Below are 7,315 nucleotides of genomic sequence, written 5' to 3' on the forward strand. Positions count from 1 at the left end.
ATAACGACACCAATAAGTGGCCCGTCCTGAATACCAAGCCTCTGTGGAGATGTTTTTCTTGAAGGTGGCGTATTAGCGGGTCCATTGCTAAAATAAACAGTAAGGGGGGGCCCCAACCCTGGCGTGTTCCGCGCGAGAGTTCGAAAGGGACGGAGAGTGTCCCATTTAGACGGAGCCAGGCTGTAGGACGCGTGTATAGCATGGTCGTGGTTGCTATGAAGCCTTGGGGCATACCCTTGCGCTGCATCACAGAGAGGAACAAGCATTTGCAATGCAATGGTTTTGCCTTTGTTAAAGTTAGAGCTATTGGCATTGCTCTTGACATTATTTTTATTTATGTTTTTTTAAACAGATAAATGGCATTGTCATTTACAATGCCAATAGCTTAATCTCTCGCAAATGACACACACAAACACCCACAGCGAGCCCCCCCCCCACACACACACAGCCCCCCCACACACACACACCCACACAGAGCCCCCCCCCACACACCCACACAGAGCCCCCCCCCCCCACACACACCCACACAGAGCCCCCACACACACAGACACAGAGCCCCCCACACACACCCACCCAGAGCCACACACACACCCAGATCCACACACACACCCAGATCCACACACACCCAGATCCACACACACACACAGATCCACACACACACCCAGAGCCACACACACACCCACACACCCAGAGCCACACAGACCCAGAGCCACACACACCCACACACCCAGAGCCACACACACCCACACACCCAGAACAACCAAGGTCAGCCTCTTGTGCTAAAGAAATGGCCAGGAAGGACACAATTTCAGATTCTCGCGTTTAGAACTCATTTACAGAGGTCCCAGCACTTCTAGACATCTGCGTGTTTCGTGCCATGACTTTAGGTGGCCTTCTGGTTTGAGGTGTAGGGCAACACCCGTAGTCAGACAGTTTTTACCAGTGTTATTAGACAGACCTTCTTAGCAGGCTGAAAGCCCCATTACAGATCTGTGATGGTCATGTTAGCGCTACACCTTGAACCATGAACCGAAGAACACAGATGCATGGCCTGAGGGTGGGAATACAGAGGACGCTGCCTACGACCTTCCAGATAAGGGGCTCTTGCAGAAAAAACATTGATTGGAAGGTCTGTAGGATGGAACTGTACAAATATAGCACATACTTCCCGGAAATGTAAGTGACTCTTCCCCAGCCCTTCAGGAGAAACAAAGGCCTGTACCATACAGTAAACTCGAGATTCCCTGATTAGACATTACTTCTAAGCTGGTGGTTAAGTAGTGTCAGACTCGTATGTTGGGTACATATGTGAAAATTAGCAACAGTGTCTCCACTGTACTTGCTTGCTTAAAAAAAGCCACAGGAGTGACGGACTGCATGCTTGGTGACATTGAGTCATCTAGGAGCCTTGTGTTGGATACTCAAGTTCTCAATACTTCATATAATACGTTAATGTTTTATTATACAAAATATCTAGGGTGACAGGTGGGACATGAGTTCTGGATTGATATTTGGGGGGGGGGTCGTGTTAGGTGGAACCTGGTCAGACTGATGGTCTGTTTGCTATCGTAAAAGTATGCATCACTGGTAATAACTGTGAGGGGGCGGTGAAACCTGCAGGATGTGCATATACATGACTGGTGGGCTCTAAGTGCAGACAGATAAAAGATATCAGACAACATCTGATGAGCAGATGTTGGGACGAACTCCCTAGGGTGGAGTGCCGCTGATATTGTGGTTACTTAGTGGGTATGATGTCTACGTCCAGTGCTGGAGACGGGGTGATAGTTAACTGCTGGCTGATGTTTAGGCAATATCACTTTGCATTCTGTGAAGTGTACTTTCAGATCACCGGCATATATGTTCCAGCGAGATGACGTGGGAGCACTTTCCATCTAAATACAGGTGAGTAATAATGGTCGGTGTGTGGAATTCGGTTGCTAGAATGGTGTATAATTAAATATACACGGTAAGCAAGCGGGGAAATTGATAGAAATGCCCAGTCACAACTATATACTTCACTTGTCAAAATGTAATAACGGCCTTGGGAATCAGACATCGAACTACTCGTCCAACATTAACTCCTTGTTGCAGCGTGCTGGTCCGGTTGCACATTTTGAAGGAATGTAACAAGCTGCTCATAGTTTAACAATGTACAGTTTGCGTCGATTAGAGAGCGATGGTGTTTTATTTATGGGTAACAACTGGGGGTGATGACCCAGGATAGGTATCCATGGGTGCAAGATATGAGGGTTGGCGATGCAGCCCTACTTTGCTATGTGTTCCCCGGACACAGGATGCGGACAGGAAGACGGTTCACACCCTGCCACAACTCTCCCCTCTCACTCACCTCGGGAGCCACATAAGATATAAAAGTGGGTTTAGCAGGTTTCGGTCCTCCGACGGCTCCCAATGACCCCAACATCTCGCAGGAAGCCAGGTGTATAGGATACCTTTTCCGCCACTACTGCTTCAGCACCGCCCAACACAACCCACAATAAACAGACGGACCGTCCCCCACATGGACACAGAAAAGGGACAACAACGACAAAACTCCTGACAGCGTTGATTGTAATAGAAAACGTCCTAAACGCCGAAGAAATCCGCCACACGGCACAAAAATAGCGGCCATCTTAGACGTTTTAACTTCTGATCAGTGCGATGGAAGTTGGGATAAATTCGGAGCCACCTGGGGGATGGTTTTCACAGTGCTGTTTAGTGAACTCTGAAGAAAGTGGTACCAAAGGAGAGGGGGGACAACTTACTACAGAGCTCACTTCTAAGCTTGAAGCTCGAGACACTCCTTGTGTGGGAAGGTGCTGGTACTGCGAATTGTAATGAAGTTATCTGGAGGGCAGCTCCTCGGGCGGTTGAAGGCATATTTGTGCTTGTCTTGGAAGGCGGGTGCCGGCAATGCCAGACCAGATTCGGGGGCGTTCGATGGCTTTTGGCTGACGTAGCGTGACGTCGCCAAAAGCGAAAAATTCTCGGGAACGCCCCCGAATCTGGTCCGGGATTGACGGACAGAGCCGTCTCCCAATGGCTAGCCTCCATTTATGGAGCTAGCCAATGGGACAGGGGGCGAGTCCCTGTTCCCCACTGTAAGACATAAGGTTTTTCTAGCGCATGCGCACAAGTGCGCATTTGCTAGGCAAAACCTAAAAAGGGCCACTCTAGGGAATCCAAAGCCTTCTCTGCATCCAATAAAATCGCTGCTGCAGGCATCTCCCGGTCTAATCTGTGCAGGGTGTTAAATAAAGTTCGAAGGTTGAAAGCAGTGGACCGGTGGGGAACGAATTCCGATTGGGCTGGGGAAATTATGGATTCCATGAGGAGGGACAGGCGGAATGCCAATGCTTTCGCCAGGATTTTATAATCTAAGTTTAGTATTGATAGAGGCTTATAAGAGCTGCATTGAAGGGGATCTTTGCCAGGTTTTGGGAGCAATATTATTAGAGCCTCTCTCAGAGTAGGGGGTATCTGCTGGCTCTCCAGGGCCTCCGCGTCAACATCTAGTAGGTGCGGGATGAACTAAGCCTTGTATGCTTTGTAAAATTCGGGTGTAAAGCCATCTAGACCAGGGGCAGTAGATGTGTTCAATGCATCAATGGCCTTGCATATGCTGTCTGCAGTTATGGGTATTGCTAAAAAATCTTGCATTAATTTTTCTAGGTAAACTACCGCTATTTCGGATAGGTATTCTTCCTGCTCCGAGCGGTCAGGTCCCAGCCTGGTAGTATAGAGTGTTTTGTAATAGGATAAGAATTCTTCCTGTAACCGCAGGGGGCTGTTAATGTGTGTCCCTTACTTGATTGTTATTCTGTGATGAAAGCTTTCGCATATGGAGGTCTAAGCATTTGTGCTAAGATTCTACCTGGACGATCCCCTTCGCCATATACTTTGGTGTTGTGGTATTTGCCCATGAATAAAATCTCCTTTTCTGCTGTTTCCCTATACTGTAGGAGTAGTTTCGCCCTCTTGACTTCATAGTCAGGGTCTGCTGTCACTCTCTGTGAATTATTTAGCCCAGTCAGGTCCGTTTCTAAACTGGACAGTGTATGTCTCAAATCTCTAAGCGTCCCCGCACTTCTTGAAATACAGATGCCTCTCATGTAGGCCTTAAAGCCCTCCCACAACAGTGCCTCAAAGTCCACCAAACCCGAATTTAGCTCAAAGTATTCCTCAATGTTCCCATGGAGCTCTTCCCGAAATTGCTCATCATCTAGTGCTCGTGTCGGGAATCTCCACTGTCGTTCATACCCTTCTGGGCGGGGTACATGAAGTCCCAGTATTACTGGGGAGTGGTTAGAATAAGACCTGGGTAACGTGTATATCGTGGAACCATCTGAAAAATTCAAGGGAGGCTAACCAATAATCCAGCCATGTCCAAGTGTCACTCGCACCCGTGTAATGCGTGAAAGTAGTGTGTGTCGGGTCCTGTATCCGTCCCAAATCCATTAGGGAAAGGTGGTCACACAAGGAATGTAGGGCCTTGCGCGCTTTGGGTGTCGGTTCCGGGGCTTTTGATGTACTGTCAAGGAGAGGGTCGAATGGAACATTAAAGTTCCCTCCCAGCAATATGGACACAGGACCCAGGTGCAATAGTTTTGCATATAGGCTGTGAAAGAAATCAGGGGAGTCGGTGTTGGGGCCATATACACATCCTATCGCAATCTTATAGTAATAAAGGGTGCCCACTACTAAAACTAACCTACCAAGGTCATCGTGTACAACAGTGTGGCAGCTGAAGGGGATTCGCTTGTGAACAAGTATAGCAGTACCCCAGTGTAATTACTGTAGTTAGTGAAAAAACAATGTGGTCCCCATGAGGCTGCAAACCAGGACCGGTCCGCAGGGGGGAGGTGGGTCTCTTGTATGAGCGCTATGTCAACCTTGTGGCGGTTCAAATACTGTAGGACTTGCCGCCGCTTTCGGGTGTCGTTCAGGCTTCTAACGTTCCAGGTAGCCAGGGTAACTGTGGAAGGGCCAGTAACGTGTCCTACGCGCGCCATAACTGTGTGTATCTAGTGGAGAAGTGTGACTCACTGGTTAGAGGAGGCAGACCTGGAAGCAGAGGTCAGCCTGGGACCAGGGTTCAATTCCCAGCTCGGCGGGGTCTTGAGTCCTAAAATGTTCATGGACTTGACAATTCTCACTCCGGCGCCTACTCGATTCACGGGTTCACACTCTGCGACTCTGGGCAATAGCTTGCTTAATCTCCACAACGGCCCCTCGCGGTGGGATGCCTGGCTTTCACCTTGCGGATACCCTGCCGGGGCTATCTCACAGGGGAATACCAGGACGGGTTCCCTAAGCAAGCGCTTAGAAACCGCTTGGTGATTTGCGCTATATAAATTCCTGTACATTTACATTTACAATGAGTAAGAGCAACCTATGTCCGCACTCTGCCAGTGTGTCAATGATCGTACAGATTCTAAACTTAGTGCAATGCAAACAGAACAATTCCCATCCCACCTCTCCCCACCCAGCCTTCCCGCCCATTCGGAAGGGCAATAACCATTTGCCAACAATAACCCTTAGTACCAAATACAGACGACATGCGTGTATAACTAAGCTCTTGTCGTACATAGCTATACAATAATCTCAGTTCAGTGGGTGTATACCAAACGGGGTGTTCACTATCCAGTAGTTAAGTAGCCAGTAACAAATAATGACAATGCGGCATTAAACATTAGAAGGAACACATGCAGCAAGTATTTCTTAAAGGATATACGTTCAACTGGGGTCGGACATGAAAAAAAGATACACACTTGCAGCCGAGCCACTCATAGGAGGGGAGGAGGTGATTGGGTCAGGCGAGCCTTTGTATTTGCGTTTGTAGGTCCGGCAGAATTCCTGTACTGCTGTCGAATATGCGGGCTCTGCCATTGATTTCCACACGCAGCCTGGCAGGATACAGCATTCCATATTTCAGTCCCAAGTTCCTAAGGGTAGCTTTAACTCCCTGATATTTCCTCTTTGCGTCTTGTACCATAGCGGTAAAGTCAGGGTACAAAGATAGTTTGGAGCCCTGCCAGTTAAGCTCCCCTTTCTCTCTGGCCATCCTTAATGCAGTGTCCCTGTCCCGGAAGTTCATCATCCTGACGATGATGGGCCTTGGGGGGGAATCCGGGATTGGGCCTCGGGCCAAGTGACCTGTGGGCACGTTCTACCACAAATCCGGAGGTGAATGCCTCTTTTCAAAACAGGTCCAGCAGGATAGTTTCCACCAGATTGTCCATGCGTCCCGATGCTGTGGACTCCGGAATGCCCACCAGAAGTATGTTTTTGCAGCGGCTCCTGGCTTCCAAATCCTCATTCTTTATTGCTACTTCTTTCAAGATTTTCTCCATTCTGTCGATTCTCTTCAAGGATTGGGCCATGCCGTCCTCCAGATCAGACGCTTTAGACTCCACCACATCCAAGCGCCGATCGTGAACTTGGATTTTAGACCCCAGGTCGGCCATGTGTTTTTCAAGAGGGTTAAATCTGACGTCCAGTGCCTTGAACCCTGCACGCATTTCCAATAACAGTGAGTCCAGTTGACTTGTATCCTCCGCAGTTGTGGGGGGGATTGCCCACCTCTTGCCATGGCGGATGTTGGGTCTTTGTTCGCATCTGCCGGCTTCGCATAGGAGAGCTGGGCTTGTTTCAAGTCTCTGCGGCCCATGCCGCGTCAGCCCGCCACGTGGGATGTCCAAGTGGAGCAGGGTCAGAGAGCGTAGGCCGAGCAGTCCTCGCAATGCGTGGCTCCCAAGCATCCGAGCAGAGTCTGCGGGACAACAATAAATAATAGCAGTGTGGGGCAGGGGTGCCACACGTGGCAGTGTCAATAAGAGCCCATGGCGGCTGCAGCCCGGTCCCCCGGGAGTCCGCGCTATATTGATGTCGTGCTTAGCCTGCTGCGCCAGCGTGCTGTGTGGTCCAGGGATCCACGGTGGCGTGCTGGCGCTATACGAGAGTCCAGCCGCAGGGATCAAAGAGTGCAGGCCAGGGGGTCCCACTAGGGCAGGGGTCTTCAAACTGTGGGGTGCGACCCCCAGGGGGGCCGTGGAGTGATAGGAAGGGGGTTGCGCATTCCCTTCACACTTCTGCCCAGGCCCATAGCTTCAGCCCCCCTCCTTCCCCGTCCTGTGTCTCAGCCAGGGCTGCTGCAGTGCAGCTCGCGCTGCTGGGGGCTCGGCTGGGAGGTGTCTTGAGTTTTATCTCCGGCCAGCTTTTCACAGGTCTTTAAAGACCATTTGCATATTTACATGCCTTTGTTAACTGGTTACCTAGGCTTAGTTTTTTTAATGGTTCCAGTACCCCCTAGGCC

The sequence above is a fragment of the Lissotriton vulgaris genome, chromosome 5, assembly GCF_964263255.1.
Source record: "Lissotriton vulgaris chromosome 5, aLisVul1.2, whole genome shotgun sequence".
Classification (NCBI taxonomy): Eukaryota; Metazoa; Chordata; class Amphibia; order Caudata; family Salamandridae; genus Lissotriton; species Lissotriton vulgaris.